The sequence below is a fragment of the Sapajus apella genome, unplaced genomic scaffold (genome assembly GCF_009761245.1).
Source record: "Sapajus apella isolate SASKATOON/1434 unplaced genomic scaffold, GSC_monkey_1.0 scaffold9, whole genome shotgun sequence".
NCBI classification, from domain to species: domain Eukaryota; kingdom Metazoa; phylum Chordata; class Mammalia; order Primates; family Cebidae; genus Sapajus; species Sapajus apella.
This window is the reverse complement of record NW_022436949.1, coordinates 33,527,256-33,550,589: the sequence shown is the minus strand read 5'-3', so window position 1 is coordinate 33,550,589 and position 23,334 is coordinate 33,527,256. Positions and strand designations below refer to the sequence as shown.

The following is a 23,334-nucleotide window of genomic DNA, read 5'->3' as shown; positions in this document are numbered from 1 at the left end:
CAAAAAGAATAATCTATAAAGTAAATAGAAACAAAGGTTTTCTTAAATGTGGTATTAACATCATTATTTAAATAAGGTTATTACTACATTGTGAAATTACAATGAAATTGTCTACTAATAAGATAAGGGGTTTTAAATTATATTTGATGTTTAAATATAGTTTGCCATACATGGGTTTGGAAATGGGATATCATAACAGTACATTCACTAGAAAATCTTGCTAAATAACTATAAACATCATTATAATTTTAATAACAAAAATATTCTGATCGTACCATATACCATGCTTTATGCCTCTTACATAACTGCTAATTCTCAAAACATTAAAAACAGAACTGCCCCATGATCCAACCATCTCTGTTTTTTTGAGTACTGTCAATAACAGAAAAAAAAGGTAAGAAAATTTACTATCGTGATTCAGATGATGGGTAGAGGGGAAGAATATATAAAGTGATGAATTATGTCACTATAAATTATACAGCACAAATGGAAGAACACAAATTTTTTTTATCACATCACGTAGTCCAAAGGAATATTAGCAAAAACTAATCTGACATTGACAACATAAAATTGCTGCTCACAAGTTTTGGTTGCGCTTTTCTATTCAAAGAACCGTATTTTGACTTTGCTGTTCATCTCTATGAAATATTTATTGTTTCAGCAATTTTTCAATAAACTGTTTATAATGTCCTTGCTCCGTTATTTTATCTCTTCTATTGTTTCTTTAAAATACATTCATATTTTATATTATTTTAGCCTATTTACTATTCGAATGTAACTTTCTAAGCAAAATACATTTTTTTTCCTTTTACAAGATTTTTTAAATGATAAATATTATTCTAAGTACCATTTGGTCAGCATCCAACAATCTATATCAGTAACATTTGCAACACGATTCAGTTCTAAGCATTTTTATTAATATAGAAACACATGTTAAGATTTATTTATACAAATTATATTTCAATGTTTTTATTTTTTCTCTTCAGTCATATGTACTGCATGTTTTTACATATTTCTCCTACCATTTTGATGTTTTGTACTTTATTTCTATTTTCTAAGTAGCTGTTAAAATTATATATATTTCATTAAAATTTGAAGTAAATTAATTTCTCCAGCTTATTTACAAAGAATGCAATGCCTCAAAATACTATATTTAAATATCTCTATTTCTGTCACTCAAGAAAATTTTATTACCCACTACTCTTATTTTATTTAAGAATTATCAATATGGATGGACATTTCAGTTTTCATGTCAACATTTGTTTAGATTTACCTATGCATTTACAGATTTTATCTTTACAGATTATGCTTTTCAGTCGTAATTATAAGATCATTTTATTTCTTTCTGAATTAAATATAAAAATACCACAAGACATTAATGGATGCCACAGACACCATGTTGTTGTTGTTGTTGTTGTTGTTGTTTTTAAGAAAATTATCTCATTGTAGTAGTATTCTGGTGATAATTTTTATTTACTTCTCCAATTATTGGTCCTGCTTAAATAATTTTACCAACCAAATCTTTACAATTTAACCTACAATTTTAGCAATGTTGAACTGTTGTTTTGGTGATCCTAATCAGTTTTCTTAAAGTAACTTTAGTTGTTTACTGCCTATTTCCTTTTGATGAATTTATCTCAATTTGTCTCAAAACTTTACTTCCAACTACTCTTGGTTATACCAAGAAGTAATTTGAAGACTTGAACTCCAATTTAGATGTTAATTCTCTGAAAGTCAATTCATTCAAAACTAAATAAAATCCCTACTTTATAAAGTCAAATTACTTTAATGAACTTACTTAAAGGATATAATAGCTCAATATATTACATTTGTACACATTCCCCTGCCCCACCTCTGTACTTAGTAATTTTCAAGGCCTGATTTTCTTGTAAGCCTAAGCTTTGGGGAAATTTACAAATGTCTAAGATGTTTTGTGACACCTTCTCTCTTTTTTATTTTTTAACTGTTAAGAATATTATTTGTGATAAGAACTGATAACAAACACTCAGAAAAGTTTTGATACTTAGTCAAAACACACATGTTAACTGTCTTTAGGGTAAAAACATTCACTGATGTTAAATCACACATTACAGTGAAGATGGCAAATGAGTGCTTCGAACAGTGTGTACTCAAGCGTAATGAAATATGATAAAGGCCCAAGGAGGCCTAATTATTTTGTTCTTACAAAAGTGTGGGTACCTCCAGGGAGACTACCATGATAGAGTGAATTATAATGAATCACTATTTTAAATGTTGTAATTGCCGTCACAGTTGTTGGTAGATAAAAATTGTTAAGGGACAATCTTTTAATCGATTTTATATTTCTTGTTTCAAGAAATAAACATGATTCTGTGTTGTAATGGCTTATTTTCTACACAATCTCTGATTGCATGATAGCTTCTTATACAAAAATATAAATTCCCAGCCTTTCTATTTTTCTGGTCAAGAAACTGTTTATGTGTATGGGGGGAGCAACTTTTGAATTTTCTGTTTTCTCCTTCCATTTCCCTAGGCTTGGTCAAAGTAATTAGAACATCTTTACTCTGAGTCCTTATCTCAGTACAAGGCTTACAGTTATAGAGGAAAGCGCAGTTTTGTTAGAACATGGAAAAAAACATACTTTGAATCTAAAGTGTGAATCAGTAATAAGCACAGTCAAGTATTGGGAGAGAGGGAATAAGCAGGAAATGTGAGACACTGACTGAGGAAAAGGACACTAAACGGAGGGACTGGAGCCCTGGGTGGCAGTTTTATGCAATGCAAAATTGTGCTAGCCCTTAATTCAGCATCTAGGGAGCTAACAAAACCTCCTAAAATGTGTACTAAGCTTCATATATTCCAAGAACAGCACATATAAAGAAACTGTGAGATAAAATTTCATGATTGTCGTTTTACAGCACACAAGCTAATGCTGGAAACTGTGTGCTTTAGCTTCGCTGTCACCTGCTTCGTCTTTCTTCCTGCTCACTCTTCTTTTCTTTCTCCTCTTTCTTCTCATTTTTTCTTTTTCTGTTGTTTCTTTCCTTTCTTCTTCTTTAATGAATATAATCACAAAAATAGGTATCTGGAAGGACCCTTGCAAAACATATTGTGCTTAATGTACTTCGTGACTTTATTATTTATTTATTTTTGAAATGGAGTCTCTCTGTGTCACCCAGGCTGGAGTTCAGTGGCACAACCTCAGCTTACTGCAATCTCCTCCTCACTGGTTCAAGTGATTCCCCTGCCTCAGCCTCCAGAGAAACTGAGACTACAGGTGTGCACCACCAGGTCTGGCTAACTTTTTGTATTTTAGTAGAGATGGGGTTTCACCATGTTGTCCAGGATGGTCTCCAACTCCTGACCTCACCATCCACTCATCTTGCCCTCCCAGCACTTGAAGTCTCACATCTAAAACTAGCAATTTTTGAGCAAAGAAATATTAGGTGAATCAACTTTCTCGCATAAATAGTAATTAACTTTCAGATTAGATATAAAGAACCAAATTCTATACCTGGAAATCTCATAATGTGTTAAAGGCATAAAGAGGAAAATTACAATCTGGCATGAGAAATACATCTAATTTTTAAAAATTTTTGCATCTTGAAAATGTTCTGTTGCTTCAGGTAATTCAACATAATTCAAATGGAAATCCTTCCAAGAAAAGTAAATATAACTTCTTTTATCAAGCATCGATTTTGTATTTAACCAGAAGCAAAACTGAAGGCACAGTTTTAAACTTGTATTTTAAGATAGATTGTTGGCACAGAGAAAAAAAAAAAACTTTTTATTTCAAATTAGACTCATTCCCCTACAACAAGGAGTCCACTTTAAGTAGATTGCAATGAAGCAGGATTTTAAGATTAAATTATATCATTAAATTAAGCACCTACACTGTGATAAGAACTATTCTAGATCTGGGAATTTCAGAAGGAAAAAGGCTGAAGCAATTTTTTTTTTCTTTATTTCAAATTCAGCTATAATGAAGATGACAATAGTCAAGTTAACAGGGAAGTATGATCATTTTAGGTTCATATATGTTGAGAAAAAAATGAAATCGAATAAGAGGGAGGAACTGAAGACAAACTTATGGGTTTGGTCAGGGAGAAGTATAATATCTTCTATTTGAGCCCTTCAATTGCCTGGATAATAGGTGGGGGTAAGTACATCTGATTATTCACCAAGAGTAACTGGAGAGAAAGTGTGTGAGTTCAAAGGAGAATAAAGCAATTAGGAAATACTTGATTTAAGGAACTTGCCATTGCTAGAAAGCAAGCTGAGTGCCTGTGGTTTCCTCTCTTAAGATGAATTTAAAGAGAACCCATGGTCATGATATTTCAACTGCAGAGATGCACTTAGGAAAAATACAGACAAGCTTTAGTTTTGTTTTGTTAATACAAGAAAAATTTGCTTGTGTATGCAACTTTTTCTTGTAATGATTGACTTGTTTTTCTAAATAGGAGATGTGAAAATGATGTATGGTGATAAGAAGATAAAAAAGTAGCTGAATGCAGGATTTTAAGTCTTGGTGAGTTCAAATAAATATTGTATTCCTGGTATACAATCACTTATCTGAAATCCTTGGAACCAAATGTGCTTTATAATTTAGCATATTTTAGACTTAAATAATTATGTATTTTATGTAATGCCTCCAAGAAGGATTGGAGAAGAACCTGCTAATCAAATATGATTCTTCTTCTGCTCTGAACAAATGCATAGTCACATCAACTAAGAAAATAGTAACTATAAAAAGTGATGAATAAAGTTAATCATGTCAGATTTTACCACAAAGTGAGTTTTAGCACCAAATTTATGAGAATACCATTTCATTTTAAAATTTTTAGCATCTTGGAGTTATAGTTTAGAGGTTTTGAAAGTGTAACCAATTAAGTAAGCAAGAAATATAGGAAGGGGTTTCAAATCACAGGATATTTGAATTTGATATTTCAGAAATTACGATATTATATTGACAGGTTTAAAAGTATGGCTGTGAGGTTAGTGGATAAAGGTATAAAATAAATGATAATTTAGTTGATGGGCTACACAGATTTGGAGACCAGAATTATGGACAACTTTTCCATATGGCTATTGATGCCATGGAGGTGAAGGGATAGAAAGAAACGGTGTAAACCAAGACCCAGGAACCTCATAAGTAGAAAAGTGTTTTGAACGTTTGTAGATGACAACAATGAAGGGGAAATGTGTCTATTTTTGATCAAATATATTTTTCCTTGAACACTTTGGGTTTATAAAGCTTATTCTTATATTGTATTTTAGTCCTTAGAAAAATGACTCACTTTCCCATCACACAATCGAAACATGGAAAAGAAAATAGATTCAGGAAATTACATAAGTCAGTTAAATAATTCTGACAAGAAGTCTGTTAACCCCATCCTTCCCATTTTTGAGCAAACAAAATATCACAAGCTTCAAGTCAGAGAAATCAAACTTTACTTAGAAGTAGAAGGTTGTATCTTTCATACTTTGCTTGAGAAACGACAGTTTATTTCCCATCTTTCTTTTCCTTTAATAAGAAACGAAACACAACAAAACAAAACTCCAATGGAAGCTTGTATTATTCAGGTAAGATGTATTTTGCATTTCCAAAAATTATGCATTGAGATGTATAGATATTGAGATAACAGAAAATATCAGATCATCAAATCACATACAGGAATCTCAGATCTTACACAATCAAACTTTAATATTAATTTCAAAGTGGAAGTACTCATGAAGAAGTCTAGAGCTACAGATATATTTTCCGATTTTCTTTCTAGCCTCATTAGGAAACCTCATTAGTGAGGTCCAGCTATAATATATGCGTTTTCTAAGTGCTATATATTATCATTTACATAAAAGATAGCCAATTTCATCGTAAAACAGGCTTATTTTACATATCAAAGATTTTGTGACATACTACAGGAAGCTATATTCCCTTCTCTCCAAAATCTGTGGATTACAAGTTGGTTTGTCATAAGAACTCCTAGTCAAATAATGTACATTCTATTAGAAAATACCATCAGTATATTTGTTAAATCTCTTTTATTAGCATATCTTCAAGAGAATTTGATCAGAACGGATTATAGGGCTCTGGGTAACTCTCTTCTTCTGGATACACTTTCCAGGCTCTGCCAATATCTCTTTGACACATATGTCTCAAATGTGTTTTTATGTGTCTTAAAGTTTCCTCAAAATTTTATTTTAAAAAATGTACTTCACACCCCAATGACCATCTGGATTTGAAACATAAAACAGGGATCCGGAGTAATTGCTACAATCATTTTAATAATAGCTGTGTTCCTTCTAAGGCCTTTTAATTGTGTATTTCTAGCTCAATTAATTTTGTTGTTTATTCATAGTCATTTGAATATTTGTAAGATTATACTAGGGCATGCAGTATTTTTAAAGCCAAATTTATTTTTCTAGCCAGTAACTCATCATAAGTATTACATTAATTAGAGATTTTAAATAATCTTCCAGGAATATTCGCTAGTTCTGTGGTTCATGGTACACGTAAGTCTGAATTACATTTAATTTTGACATAAAATTATAACCTTTTTGTTATAATACATACATGTAGCAGAGAGGAAAGCAATGTTTACATACATCAATTAAAATTACACTACCATTCTTCAATATTTTTGCAGCAGAAGTTTGACCATGCACAGCACATTCCAGTGACAGGTCCTTTGATCAAACAAAATTGACCAGTAAATTCAGGTTGTACTGCTTTGTGAATGTAAGCATATTTCAGATATCTTCTACACGCTTTTATAGATACTGATTTCCAGGTGTCGTGTTGGTCACTATTCATCCACTCTTATAACAACAATGTGATTTTTTTTTTCTCTATCCACTGCCAGCCAGTTGCTGTAGGAAGTCAAATTCCCTTTCAAATTATATTAACCAAGTAATTCTGTATTAAAGACTACATTTTTCAGAGATGTTCTGCCCTGAGACTTACTGTAGTGTTTCCATTAATGATCATCAACTTTTGCACTAGGGAAGCCTACACTTTAAAAATATTTGTTACATACTATTTAGAATATCAATAGCTATTGCTATGTAATGGTTTAAGAATGATGTTGCCATTGCTAGTGGTATCATGTTCAATTACGGTAATTATCCAATTAATGTCTTCACTCATAGCCTATAAACCATGAACTAAATGGTAGCTGTAGTCGTATACTGGTCAGTTGAGACAATGGTATGTCACGGTGGAAGGGTGGCATTTCTTTTTCTGAATTATCCAGATGGAATTTTTAGCTGTACAGATCTGGGAACAGTCTGAAATTTTGCACTATTTGCAACAAACAAAAATTTTGCCTGTCAAAATTTCATGGATCCTAGTAAAAGATATAAGATTCCTTGGTCAGAGACAGAAGGAAATATTCTTACTCTTAGTGAGGACAAATACCTGAGTATCAGGGACTGTATTCATTCCCTGAGCTCCAATTCCCGTGGAATGATGGAAGGAGAGCCAGTTGACATATGCTGATGCAGAGGGAGTTTTTATATAAAAGGAATTCTGATTTTAGGCAATCTGAATCTTGATGTGTAAATATTTCTGCTCTTTATTCCAAAAGGATAGGTGATCTGTTATCTTCTGAGCTGCAAGCAAATGTTTTCTTTGTTCCTGAGAAAGACACTATCATCCAAGGCAGTTCCCTACACGAACAGTCTTAAAAAGATTTCTCAGAACAAAACGTAGTTGGTGCCTTACTTGCAAACAGCAGACAGGAGAGAGTCCCATTGAAAATTTTCTCCTCAAAATATCCACTTTTTCTTTCTATACTGTCTTTACTTCTGGATAGTTTTTTGAATATGTCACTTTATTATCTGTTCTATTTTTTTGACAGAGACGGAACCAAATATATTTAGTTTGTTCATTACAGCATTTAAAGTCCAGTTGCATGACTTCCATTGCAGGGATTGCTTCCCACAAAATACACAGTATAAATATAGTTATCCCTACAGAAATGCCACCAATGAACCAAGAGTGGCCCTTAGAGTTCGTCTTAGTGTTGTATTTGACCGAGTGTAGAAAGTTATCACAAGACAAAAGTATGCCAGATTGCAGGGTCATTTATTATGCCGGCGACCACAGAGGACTCACGTCTCTCCAACCTGTGGTGGCAAAAGGAGTGTGCCATGATTTTTTATACCCGAAAAACCACCTTGGGAGTGGGGGTGAGGGGCAGGGATGGGGATGAAAAGGCTTCAGACATTCCGAGGGCTAGTGGATTCTATAAATTACCTCCTGGGCAGAGATGAGGGTGGGGGTCCCCGGACATTCCAAGGGCCAGGGGACTTTTGTCATTCCGTTTGTTACTTAAGTGGTTTACAGAAGTCAAGATAAACATTTGTTTACACATTATCTGGTTAAGGTGGAAATCACAGACCTTAGTTACTTATTACAAGTCGCAGAAGCCAAGATGGCATGGGTTAGGACTGCTTGCCTGTCACATTAGGGCCACAGAGAGCAGTTACTGATAAGAAAAGGTAAACAGCTTTACATAGTTTTGAAGAACAAACTGGCAGTTCTATTTAGAGGCCAAGGACAGTAGTTATTGTAAGGAGAATGGGGCAGCCATTTCAACTTATCTAAAAACAGTTTTGCATTTTATAAAATAGTTTTGCTCCGGTTCTGGCTCTAGGCCAGCACAATATCACATTAGGTCTACAGGACCAAAAGATGATGTTTCCTGAAATAATTCAGTTTCTCTTATGATCATTCCCAAGTTATAGTTCACAATCTTTTAGGAAAGGAAACACTTTAATGCCTGTCTTCCACATAGAAGTACAATTCTATGATCACACATTGTGTTTCTGAAAAAAAAGAAAGTGTAATTTAAGATTATGGAAGGCTTTCAGTGAAACCTGTATAAGTTGAATACACAGTGTGAAATTGTTTCCAACTTATCCTCTCAGCCAGCTACTTAGTGACTCTTAATTCAGGCATTCCTGTCAGTTAAATGGGCAGCTTTTTGTTTCTACTGACAAAGAAACATAAGGTTCAGACCACATAGTAAGGGTTGCCCCTTGCTGAATCTGTCCAGCAGATTCTGGCTCAGCAACGGATGAACAGAGTACACAGACACAGGTATTTTGCCTGTGAGCCAGGCTAAGGGACCCCACGGCTAAGCTGAGAAGAAAGTATGCCCTGATAAACCAGAGACTCTGATATTTATTCCAAAGAGACTTAATGACAAAGGCCTGGAGCAAACACCATTTTGTGGGTATAACATTGTCTACCCTTCAGTAGGGGGCAGTCAAGCGCACAGATGATCAAAGGTTGGTTTCTGGAGAAATTGGTAAACAAACTTATCTAGATAAATTTCTTTACACTCCTTGCTAGCTGCTCTCTGCCTTTAGCTCATGGTAAGAGGATTAGACTGCCTCCAGCCATAACCCTTTCCGGAAGCTTTTGCAAAACCCCTCAGCCTTCCAATAAGGTTTGCATCTTTCCTGTAATTTTTCCCACCACCCTGACCGATCTACAGCCCCTATATTTGGCCTCAATGACAGTAAGGTAACCCGCTTGTGTATGGGCAGTTCCTTTTGCCAGCTTTTTCTCTTAGAGATTTTTGAATACAATACTGCTACTTTGCAAATAAACTTCATTGAGTTGCCCTCTCCTGATTAATACCTCTCTAACATTGCACAGAACATGATCAGTATTTCTACTCTTAAAAATATCAGATGACTTTGCCTTATTGATGAGAGTCTTTTTGACCATGCCTGATAACAACCTATTAACAGTCTTCAAATGGATTATAACTAGCTCTATCAAATATCTTCTAGCATAAAAGTATCAGGTTAGCATAGTAGTCAGAAGTCAGTTAAAAAAAAGAGTTACTGAGAATAAAAGCATTTGCTACAACCATTTCTTTAATCAGAGTTAAGAATTATAACTCTGGAATTTTGTATTGTTTGATGTTTACTATTGTAGTTGCCTTGAACAATTTCTGTTTCCTAATAGATTGGCCAATTGGAACTGAGGTATGAGCAGACAGCCAATTATCTCCTTAAAATGGATGGGGCATTACACCCTGTTTAAACATAATATTCATTGAAATTATGAAATCAGACAAAGGCAATGGATCTACAAATTAATATCTTCAGTCACTATATCAATTTGAAGATATTCAACCTTAAACCTATTTACTTCTACACCTCCATAAACTCCAGTTTCAAGCTCAGAACATCTTTATGCTGGACCTTACTATATATTGAGCACTAATATCTAGTAAACCTACATAGATGAGCATAATACTTGCCCCAAGTTTTGTAAGGTAATTTGACCTAGATACTTGCATCTGCCTGAAATCTCTGATTAGAAGATGGAAGAGCAGATTTTGACCTCTCAGTTAAACTATTTCAGATTCTAAGGTTCTAACTTGGTGGATAAGTTCTGTTTCTATTCAAGTCTTTCTGTTTTAAATCATGATATTCTTATTTTGATTTTAATTTCTCTAGGTTAAAATACATAGAAAAAATGTTTTTTCTTGGGGTTTCTAAATATGGAGGTAGTATCAGGATGGCTTCCTTATCCCATAAATATTGATAATGGGATTTCAACTCAATAGTAGAAAATCGTGAGAGTTGCTAATCTATTGGGTCAGTTACTACCCTCCATTTATTTTTTCTTTTTATTTCAAAATGGAAGACGGTTCAGAACTATCCTCACCAAACTGGAAGTACTGTTTTGCAGAGAGAAGTGTGCAGCAAAATTCAATCTGTCTACAAAAACAATGGGTTGGATTGGAGTCAAGATGTTCCTTAAAAAAATTTGATAACAAAAAAAATATTTATGAATAGATGTATTATTGTTTCAAGATCTCTCCTAAGTACCATCTTTAAATGATTTCTTTTTAAACTTGGCATTTCCTTTAGTAAGATTTTCAAAAATACATGTGTAGAATTCCTGCATTGTTATTGATGGTATCTGAGTGCTTTGAGTAGTTATAAGAGAATGCCACAGACTAGGTGGTATACAAGCAACAATCATTTTATTTATCACAGTTTTAGAGGTTGGGAAGTCCAGCATCAAGGCTCTGGCAAATTTCATATCTGGTGAGGGACTGCTTCCTGGTTCACAGAATCTTTTCTCAGTATGTTCCTCATATGGAAGAAGGGACAAGGGAGCTCTCTGGAGTCTCTTTCATAAGATAATTAATCCCATTTATGAGAGCTCCGTCCTCATGATATAATCACCTTCCAAAGACCTCACATCTAAATACCTTCATATTAGGGGTTAGATTTCAACATATGAATTTTGTGAGGATGCAAAAATTCAGTCTCCTGAATATTGAGTATTTTAGATTGGAGTAAAGGGTAATTGATATTTACATCTCAGTATGACATAGGGTCTGATCATGGAAAGGATCTTAATATATTAACACTAATTGTGCTAATATTAACTAGAGAGAGTAGGAGACCTGCTTTTTTATTATCAATAGGGTAAACATATATGGGTATGTTTTCTTGTTTACCAGTTACTTAAATTTTATGAGCTCTTGTCATTACTTTTGAAATTCAGATGAAGAAATTGATTCTTGAACGGTAAGTTACTAATGTAAGCACAAATTTCATAAGTGGAAGGCTAGAAGGCTAATTAAGTTTTTCTGGCCCACGATCCTTTATACTATATGATACTAGGAAATGGAAGTAAAAAAAAATTCAAAAAGGTAAGAATAATCAATATCTCAAAACTGTTTAAAAATGTACATTTTAGATTTGGAAGCCAGGCATCCTTTAAATTTCTAGCTGATTATAAACTGAAAGTGATGAAACAGTATCACATATAGAATAAATGATCCATACTTTTTTCTTAATTATACACAAAACAAAATTTCACAGTATCTGTGACTGAAAGCTTCTGTTAAGTTTTGCAATTAACTGTTCTCTCAGAAATTGAAATATACTGCAAGAATTACAGTAACAAGTTATTCTGTGCAATCAGTGAGGTATGTTTTTGTGTTTTACATACATGCAGACCTCTGAGATGCTCAGTTTATTTTGAAGTCTTCCACTAAAATTCATATGGATCTGAATAATTTTCAGTCTAATTTTATTTCCTCTGGTACTGTAAAATATTTCCAATTAAGAAGTGGTATTCATTCTGATGCCATGCATTGCTCAGAAATCTCACATTTTCTAAAGATGCCAAAGTAATCTGTATGATCCATTTTCAGTTTTTTCATGATTACAGGGCCTCCTTCTGTTTAAAAACTTCACAGACCTAGTATAGCATAAGCATTAGTAAAAAAGAAATAGATATTTTTTATGTAAAGAATCATTTATGGATCTTTTGTAGGTATACAGATCCAATATCTTTCAGGGAGAGACTCAATCCCCATAATATCCCCATGTGTTCAGTTTTGCATTTGATGCTTGGATTTAGCTGACAGATGTGTAAAGTCACAAATAACTAAATGACTCCCTACTGACTTCACAGCTATACTGTAGGAGCTGAAGCTTCTGAATTACTGCAGGGACGGTCAGCAAGAAGCTATACAATATTGCCTGTATCCATGAGTAAGGAACTTGTTTGAAATATGAGATTGGAAATATGCATACAAAACAAATTGTTTATGAAACATTCTTTTTAAGGTACAATATTTAGTTTAAAAATGGTCATAATGTTTTTAGTGGTTCTTGCTATGACTATTATGGAATTTAGAGCATCAAATTAGCATAAATATGTTTTCTCATATTTGTTTCAGGTTTTTTTCTTAATGGCTTATGTGTCTTTTAAGTATAATATTCCACGTACTTAATTTGAAGTTAAATGGTGTATGAATTTCATTTGAATTATACTAAGTAATTGCATATGTGTATGTTTTAAAACTCCCTTTTATTCAGAACTGCATATAACCAATAATAACTGAAATTAATCCAAAATTAAGTTGATGGAAATGGTTTGAATTTTGCTTTATGACTTAAGTGAACTTTAGAAATGTTGTATACCACTTATTCCTCCTGTCTTTTGCATTGTATCTGATTTTTGCACATGAGAAAGTAGGAAATGTTTCCTCATGTGCTTCTCATTTGGGAAGAAAAAGTAGAGAACAAAGAATAAGTAGAGAAAAGGACACTCATCTGGTGTCTACAAAAATTACAGTTCTTGTATCATGCCCTGTTCCCACCAACAGCCTCTCGTAACCATAATTCTTCTTTCTACTTCTAAGTTTAACTTTTAAAATTCCTCATATATTTGGGGATTTGCATTTATCATCCTGGGCCTGGTTTATTTCACTTGATATAATGTCCTCAAGGTTTATCCATGTTGTCACAAATAACAGGATTTTATTTTTATGACTGAACAGTATCCCATTATGTATGTATACCATGTTTTCTTCATTCATTGATAGTTACATTGATTCCATATCTTTGCTGTTAAAAATAATGCTGCAGTACACATGGGAGTGAAGATATCTTCAATATACTAATTTCCTTATATACTAAATTCCCTTAGATACATAACTGGTAGTGAGATTGCTGGATCATATAGTAGTGATACTTTTAGTTTTCTAGTAACCCCCATACTATTTTCCAAAATGGACGTACTAATTTACATTCCCACCAACGTTGATCAAGGGTTTGCTTTTCTCTACATCCCCACTAACATTTATCTATCTATCATCTATCTACCTATCTATCTATCTATCTATCTATCTATCTATCTATCTATCAATCATTGCCATTTTAACAGCTCTGAGGTGATTTCTCATTGGGGATTTAATTTGCATTTTACCTGATGACTAAAGATGTTGAGGATTTCTTCCTACATCTGTGAGTGATTAATATGTGTTCTTTTGAGACATATCTAGTCACATCTTTTGCCTAGTTTTAAAATCAGGTTGTTTTCTTACTATTGAGTTTGTTGTATATTTTAAATATTAACCCCTTATCAAAAGTATGTTGTGCAAATATTTTCTCTCATTCTGTGCATTGTCTCATCACTCTTTTGACTGTTATGTTGGTTGTGCAGAAGCTTTTTTGGTTGATGCAAACTCATTTGTCTATTTTCGCTTTCTTTGCTTGTGAGTTTTGTTTCCTATTCAAAAATATCATTGCTCAGATCAATTGCATGCAGTTTTTCCTTTTGTTTTCTTCTAGTAGTTTTACAATTTTAGGTCTTATGTTTAAGTCTTTAAGGCATTTTGAGTAGAGTTTTGTTTATGATGTGAAAAGAATGTCTAGCAGTAGTCTTTCACATGTGAGTATCCAGCAGTAGCAACATTTATTGAAGATATTGTTCTTTCTCTATTGTGTGTTCTCATCAATGTATTGTAAATCAGTTGATCATAAATTTATGAATTTATTTCTGCAGTTTCTATTCTGTTCCATTGGTTTATGTGTCTCTTTTTATGCCACTACCAGGCTATTTTGGTTTCTGTAGCTTTGTAGTATATTTTGAAGTCAGGTAGTGTGATGTTCCTGCTTTGCTTATTTCACTGAAGATTGCTATTTATAGTCTCTCATGGTTTCATATGAATTTGGGGATATTTATTCAATTTCTGTGAAAAATGACATTGGAATATTGATAGGGTTTGTATTCCATTTGTAGATCCTTTGGGGCACTAGAGACACTTTTACAATATACCAATCCATTAATGTGGGATAATTTCCCATTTATCTGAGTCTTCTTCAATTTTGTTCACTTATGTTTTATAGTTTTCAGTATACAGGTCTTTCACTTTTTTGGTTGTTTTTTCCTAAGTATGTTATTTATTTTTTCATAGCTATTTTAACTGGTATTGATTATTTCATTGTTTTGGGGGGAGGGGTAGTTTGTTGTTAGTTTATAGAAACATTACTGATTTGGGGATGTTAATGTTTATCCTGCAATTTTGCCAGATTTGTGTTTTAGTTCTAAAATTTTTGTAGTGGAATTTTTAGTGTATTTTATATGTAATTATGTCACCTGAAAACAAGGACTATTTAACTTTTTCCTTTCCAATTTAATGCCGTTTATTTCTTTTACTTTCCTGATTTTTTTGACTAGGACTTCTATTACTATGTCAAACAGAATTGACAGAGTAAGCATCTCTGTCTTGTTCCTGGTCATAGAGGAAACACTTTCAGCTTTTCACCAGGTTCATGTTACCTGTGAGTTTCTTGAAGATGACCTTTGTTATGTTGAGGTATGTTTCTTCTATACCTAATATATATCTTCTTACCGTGAAATAATGGTAAATTTTGTCAAATTCTTTCTCCGCATCTATTAAGATGATCATATGATTTTTATGTTTCATTTTGTTAATATGGTATATCCCATTTATAGATTTGGTTATGTTAAAATATCTTTGCATCACTGGGTTAAATCCCATGTGGTCATGGTGAATGATCCTTTTAATGTGCTGTTAAATTTGGTTTGCTAGTGTTTTGTTGAGGAATTTTTCATCCATTTTAGGGATATTGGCCTGTACTTTTATTTCTTGTAATGTCCATGTCTGGTTTTGATATTAGGATAATTCTGGCTTTGTAAAAAAGTTTGAAATTACTCCCTCTTCAGTTTTTTAAAAGAGATTGAGAGTGATTGGTATTAGTTCTTCTTTAGCTTTTGGTAAAATTCAGCAGTGAAATAATTGGATCCTGGGCTATTTTTTTTAATGAGAGATCTTTTTATTACTGATTAAATCTTTTCTTGATAGTTTCTGTTCAGATTTTCTATTTCTTTTCAGTTCAGTCTTGTTAGGTTGTATGTGTCCAGAAATTTATCCATTTTCTCTAGATTACCCAATTTGTTGGCATTTAGTTACTCATAATAGTCTCATAATCTTTTGTATTTCTATGGTATATAATGTCACCTCTTTCATTCCTGTTTAAGTCTTCTTTTTTTCATTCTTAGTTTAGCTAAACTATTTTTGATTTTGTTTACCTTTTTAAAAAACCATTTCTTAATTTCATTGATATTTTCTGTTTTTTCTAGTATCTGTTTTAATTATTTCTACTTTGATATTTATGATTTTTTAAATTATGCCAATTTTGCACTTTTTATAGTTTATTTAAAAAGTTGTTTATTTACGATCTTTCATCTCTGTGAAAGATATTCTCCCTGAAAATCTGTCTCTGGGTATTGAAGTCCCCTACTATTATTGAATTGTACTCTCTCTCTCCTTTCTATTAATATTTCATTTATATTTTTAGGTGTTCTGATGTTAGGTGCATATATATGTACAACTGGATAACTTCTTGACAAATTTTCTTTATCACTATATGATTACCTATTTGGGTTTGGAATCTCTGAGGTACATGTTTATTGCTGTAAACGTCCCTCTTTGAACTGCTTTTTCTGCATCCCATAAGTTTTGGTATGTTGTATTTCCATTTTCATTACTTTTAAGATATTTTAAATTTCTCTTTTAATTTATTCATTGATACATTGGTTGTTCAGGAGCATGTTGTTTAATTTTTATGAATTTGTGAATTCACCAAAATTCCTCTTGTTATTGATTTCTAGTTTTGTAACATTGTGGTTTTAAAAAAAATACTAGATATGATTTCAATCTTCTTGAATTTGTTAAGACTTATTTTCTTACCTATGATCTCTCCTGGAGAATATTTTGTGTGTGCTTGAGATTTGTATTCTTCTACTCTTGATTGAATGTTCTGTATTTGTTTGTTTATCATGTCCATTTGTTCTATAGTGTAGTTTTTTTTTTTTTTTTTTTTTTTGGAAGCGGGGTTTTACTTTTGTTACCCAGGCTGGAGTGCAATGGCGCAATCTCGGCTCACCGCAACCTCCGCGTCCTGGGTTCAGGCAATTCTCCTGCCTCAGCCTCCTGTGTAGCTGGGATTACAGGCATGCGCTACCATGCCCAGCTGATTTTTTGTATTTTTTTAGTAGAGACGGGGTTTCACCATGTTGACCAGGATGGTCTCGATCTCTTGACCTCGTGATCCACCCGCCTGGGCCTCCCAAAGTACTGGGATTACAGGCGTGAGCCACCGCGCCCGGCCTATAGTGTAGTTTAAATATGATGTTCCCTCATTATCTTCTCTCTGAAAATCTGTCTCTGGGTACTGAAGTCCCCTACTATTATTGAATTGTACCCTGTCTCTCTTTTCTATTAATATTTATATTTTAGGTGTTCTGATGTTAGGGGTGTGTATGTGTGTATTTACAACTGGATAACTTCTTGATGAATTGACCTCTTTATTACTATATAATTACCTATTTGGGGTTGGAGAATCTGAGTAAAATCCTCCTTAGAGTTAGAAGAGACTTGGCTTGTTACCATCTCTGTCTCAACAGGGAAATATTGATGTCTATATGTCATTTTCATTATTGAGATGTTAAAAAGGGTAAACATTTACGTTAACTTGGCCTGGTTGAATTCTGCACCAGTTGGAATTCCAGAAAACAGAGTCAACTGATATATAACAAGCATATGTGCTGTATAAATGAAGGATGATTATATACTAAATTTAGCTTAGAGTAAGAATTAAATTGGAATTTCTAACTTTCTAACCAATTCAACAATATAGGTCATTGAACAACCACCTTAAGGAAATTTTGAATTTGAATGGAAGATACACCTTTGCTAAATTATTCTTTTAAGGTAGAGAAAAATGTAACAGAAAATATGAAAATATGTCATTTAAAATAAAAAAGGACATTTATACACGGAAATAAATAAATCATGTAGATACAAACACACAAAGATCTAAATGAACTGAGCTACATACCATATGTATACATAGTTGTAGGAAGACTTAGTATCATAAGGCATAAGTATCATACATATATGTATTGCAGCAAAATGTAAAAAACAAAACCAAGATGTTCTTGAGGACGAATAAGGTAGCATGATATACGCTATTGAATATTAACATACATTATCATTACAAATTACAAAATGTTTAAGACAATGTAGAATAGTTCCAGGCATATAAATTAACAATGAAAAGTAATAGAGAAAGACATAGGTATATTACCATTTGATAACCTATTTAATTGTGATGCTGGGTTAATTGTTTTCTTATAGAACTTAAAAGAAAACCAAGTCTCAATGCCTTATTTCATGCAAAAATATAAATTCTACATTGAATAATCTGTGTATTAAAAATCAACGTGTGTAAAGCCACATGACTTGGAAAGGTAAAGGTAGTGTTTTGGGTTGGCTAGGGAACAATAATCAATGTGAATAATATGCATAAGAAAAGTTTCCTTTGGAGATTAAATCTTTCATGTTTTTTGAAAAGCTAAGATGCTAAAGAGCTAAAAAGAATTGATTAGAATATAAAAGACACCATTAACCAGGAACACCACACTGGTGCTAGTGAAGCAGTCTATGGAAGATGATTGTCTTCAAGTCTGGTAGTGGACTTGGAGTCACTGTATGGTAGCTGATAGTCAAGAAGGAAAGATATATGTGAAGTGAGAAGAGTAATAACAGAACACTTAAAGACAAATAAAAATCTGTTTCTCACTGTCTCTACCTTTGATATGACAGATGATCCGCAGGAGAAGTACATACTCCTCGAGCTCGATCTGTCTGCACATGCACTTATCCCAGGAAGCTGAAGTGGGAGATCTGATGCGCAGTGGAGGACTGAACTAAAGCCTTTGACTTTTGCTCTATACCAGTCAGGTGCACCTCCAGATAAACTACAAGATGTGCAAGTATCTGCTTACTTGGACTAACAGTCATAGCTTAATAGCTTTACTTCTGCCTTACAAACCTAATTGAAAACTATATGGGAAAAGTCTTATTGCCAACCTAAACACAGAAAGGAGTAAGGAAAAAGGAAAAAAGTATGAACTGTAAAAGTAATGAAGTTAACTAAACAAAATCTCCTGTTTCTCAAAAGACAACAAAAACTGAAAATACATGCCACAGCCTGCACAATATATTTGCAGTACACACATTCATGCAGATTAAGAGTTAGAATATAAATGTTCATATATATATATATATATATATATATGAACTATATATATATGTATGCTCAAAGAGGAATCAACAATCAATATGATGAAATAATTGATAGATCAGAAGTTGAAAAGTCAGGAAATGTTTGAACATATAGTCAACCTCATAATATCAAGTTAATATGCTTTGGAAATGTATGTGGTAACCTCAATTCCATGTGATTGGTTGAAATTAAATAGTCGGATGAAATCAGATGTGTGAATATGTGGAATAGGATACCTCAAAAATTGGTAAGGGAGAAATCAATTAAAATATGCGCTGAGAGAAAATTGGGGCAATATCTAGGAAAGTAAAATATTGTCATAACTTTTGGTCCAGCATTTCTGTTCCTGGTTATATGCCCCATAGAAATCATCACGCTTGTACAAAAGTAGACTTGTACAATATATTTATCATTTGTAATTAAAACATTAGAAAAGAACAATCCTCTGAAGAATAGAAAAGTCGTGCAGTACTTGTACAAGAAATTTTTATGAAATTCCAATATATTTGTGGGCATATCAACATGAATTATTAAACATAATATTAAGCAAAAATACATAAGAATAGAGAGAATAGGTTATCCATACAAGAAAAACAAAAATGAAATTAAAAGCTATTATACCATATATTTACAAAAATTACATTATTATGTAGTAACTAAACAAAAAATTCAATTAAAAAGATACATTTAAATCTCTATATGACTGAGCTAGAATCAGGAATCCAGTTTCTGAGCTGATCAGGAATCCGTAGTAATTTATTTTTAATTCGTAAAATATAATTTGTACTTCTTTGGGGAGATACAAATGATTGATACATTAGTATTTATGCTTTTTTTAATGTTGGATATAAATCAGCCTTCTTTCTGTCACTGAACAGCCATGGAAAGCTTGCATAAGCAGTGACTAACATCCTTGGACAAATTGCATAAATCCATTTCTTTAAAATTAAATTCAGTCTCAAGATAAAGAGGTAAATTTTATGTAACAATTTATTCAGTGAATTAACCATTCAAACACACACCCCTACCTCCAACTTATCTTCTACTCCCACTCAAACAGAAGAGGGGGAAAGAATAACATACTACTGCTGGATTTTAGATTCATTTTCCTTATGTATTGGCATGCATCACCACCTCTGGAGGGCTTGCTATAACATATACTGTTGGGTCCCAATCCTAGACTTTCTAATTCAATAGATCTGACATGAAATGACTTGCATTTCTAACAAGTTCCAGATGATGCCCATTCTCTTGGCAATGGAAAGTTTAAGGTAGTATTTTGGGTTGGCCAGGGAACAAGAATCAATAATATGGATAAGAAGAGTTTATCCATTCTCCTGACCTGGAGGCCACTCTATGACTGCCACTACATGAGACCCATGCCAGCAGCATGAGCAACATGAAGAGCACCATAAACTTATTAGAAATGCAGGATTTCCGGTTCCAACCCACATCTGCTGAATCCAAATCCACATGTTTTGTGTCATTTTTATATAACAATGCTTTTAAAAAATAGTTTTCTTTTAGAATAGTTTTCTACTTACAGAAAAATTGTGAAAATAGTACAAAGAGCTCCTACATATTTCACACTGTCTCCCTATCTTATGTATACTTGTCATAATTATTGAACCCATACTGATATGGTATTAAATCCATTTCACAACTCTTTCAAATTTCCTTAGATTGTATTTAATATTTTTTCTCTTCCAGAGTTTTTTCAAGGATATCATGAGGTCCAAAATGATGTTAGGATACAGTGTTGTGTTGAGTAGTCAAGTCTCCACAAGCTCTTCTTGGCTGTGACTGCTACTCACATTTTCCTTGATTTTGATCACCTTACAATTTAAAGAAGTAATGATCAGGTATTTTGTACTATGTCCTTCACTTGGCTTTTGCTTGATGCTTGTCTCCTGAGAAAACTGGGGATATGCATTTTGGGGAGGAAGACCACAGAGATAGAGTGACACTCTTTTCACATCAATGCTACAAACTATCAAAAGGGCTTATCACTGTTGATATTAACCTTGATCACCTGGCTAAGATATTATTTGTCAGCGTTTCAACTTTAAAGTTACTCTTTGTTTTTTTTATTTTCATAAAGTGCTCTTTGAAATGAAGTCACTCTGTGCAGCTGACATTCAAAAAGTAGGAAATTATCATGGTGGCAGAGTATCTGTATAAATAATGTGCAATTCTTTTATTTTCAGAGTTTTGAATTATAGCATTCCTATAAATCTTATTACTAATGGCTCCATAAATTGTGCACAACTGATATGTATTAGTGCACACTTTAAAGCCTGTGGACATGAGCTGTATTTGAAAAACAATTCAGATTGAAGATCTACCTGTTTTAAAGTGAATCTTAATTGGAAAGTAATGATGCCTCCTAGTATTATACTACTTTAGCTCAACCTACGATATCGGCCGTAGCCCAGAAAATATTAGAGCTACAATTTATACAGTTCAATATCATCTGCCAAGGCCCGCCTGGACTGCATCTGCAAAACCAGCTGTGGTTTCTTTGCTCTCATAATTCATGTCAGGATTTTTCAGCCAATGCATCATTGGTTTTGAATTTTATAGTGTTCCTCTCTCAATCCTCCGCCCCTCTAGTTTCTAACTGATAAAGAATAATTAGGTGAGGTTTAAACTATCAGGGCTATTCAGGGTTTGTGCAGAATAGGAAGGTTTCTTCCAGGTTACAGCACAATTTGAAGAGCCTGGCAAGAAGTATCCAATACTAGCAAGTAAAAAAGCAGCTTGAGCATGAGGATAGAACTACCCATGATATTTAGTACATGGAAAAAATGTAGAAGATAACTTACGTACCTTGTTATTGATCCATCAGAAAAAATTTTGTAAAGCATGCTTTCTGCTTTTGACTCAATGTAACCTCACAAATGGTATATTAATACATATGTATTATTTTTTCCAGATAAAAACTGCAGTGAGAAACAAGCATCCTCTCCATCCAATTGAGGGGAGGACTGAGGAATTCTTATGTGGCTTGAAGGTAATACAAAGCAAAATTAAAGGGAATTAAGTAAAGAGAAAAAGCCATAATTCATACTGTAAACTATAACTGACATCATCAAAGTTCTTGAGAATATTTAATAATTTATACTAGAAATAACTGGCTGAAACCAAGAAACTGGTCATAACATTTGAAAGTAATATAATTTTTAGTGTTAAACTTAAATTATTTGTTACTACCTTGATATATGATTGCGATAAATTATTTAGTAAATATAAATTATTTAGTAAATATAAATTATAAATAAATGTGTTAGAAAAATAAAATTATATAAAAATGTATATTATTAAAAATGAAATTTAAAAATAATTTATTATAATCGAAGTAACACATTTAAAACATTCAATAATAAAATATACTTGGCATACCATTCTAGCTCTGCCTCTGCCTCCAAAACAATATTCATCAAACATAGGAAAGAGATGTATGTGACGGGAAGGTCAGTATGAGAATGCAATGGAGGTATATAATTACATCAAAACACAGACATAAACTGTGCTATTTCTAAAACTCAGTTATCAACAGGAAGATAATATCCATATGTAAATGGTGCAAGGATGGGATTAAAATAAATAGGTGCATATATACACACACACCCCAAATACAAGTAAATCTTCATTACTTTTTCAAATACCCAAAGGTGCCTGAATTACTAACATAAATTTTAATAAACCCTCAGTGGAGGAAGATTTCTTCATCCCAGAGTCAACAAATTCCCATTAATACAGGGTTCTCTCATTTAAACATCAGAAATTGGTTAGAAAATCAGATATTTTTCTTGAAAATTTTAACCAGGAGTCTATTTCTTCAAATAGGCAAAAACGTTTTCATGGTCTTGGTATCTTACTCCATATTACAAACCACCTTTTAATACTATATTTGAAGAAAAATTTAAAAATTTACGCTATCTTAGATCAGAAAAATATACAAAAAAGAATGTAGAAAATTCTACAAATAAAAATGCTACATAAAAATTAAATTATAATTCATGTTTTTTACATTTTTATTATGGTAAAATATAATATGAAATTTGCCATTTTAACCTCTGAAGTGGACAATTTAGTGGCATTAATTGTATTTACAGTTTTGTGCAGGAATCACTACTATTTTCAAAAATTTTCATCACTCCAAACAGAACCTCTGTCATTAAGCAACAACTCCCTATATTTTTTTCTTACTCCACCCCCAAAAACTCTAACCCAAATTTTGTCTATAGGAATGTCCCTGTTCTAAATATTTTATATAAGAGGAATCAAACAACATTTACTCTTTTGTGTCTGGCTAATTTCACTTTGCATGATATTTAAAAGCTTTATCCTTATTGTGACATGTATCAGAACTTCATTCTTATGGCTCAATTATATTCCATAGTTTGCACACATGCCACATTT

The 23,334-nt window shown here is 32.7% G+C and overlaps 1 long non-coding RNA gene across 2 annotated transcripts in view; it reads left to right on the top strand.

Annotated features, from left to right (window-relative positions):
- The window catches only part of LOC116551343, a 75,370-nt gene extending 53,447 nt beyond the window's left edge, over window positions 1–21,923 (top strand). Inside the window, exons 1-3 of one of the 2 annotated variants that reach the window (XR_004268864.1) lie at window positions 14,914–15,131; window positions 18,447–18,584; window positions 21,845–21,923. This is a non-coding gene — a long non-coding RNA (uncharacterized LOC116551343). Of the gene's footprint in view, window positions 1–14,913; window positions 15,132–18,446; window positions 18,585–21,844 lie in introns of those variants that run through there. The other variant, XR_004268865.1, reaches the window with a different exon arrangement.
- The last annotated feature ends 1,411 nt before the right edge of the window (window positions 21,924–23,334 follow it).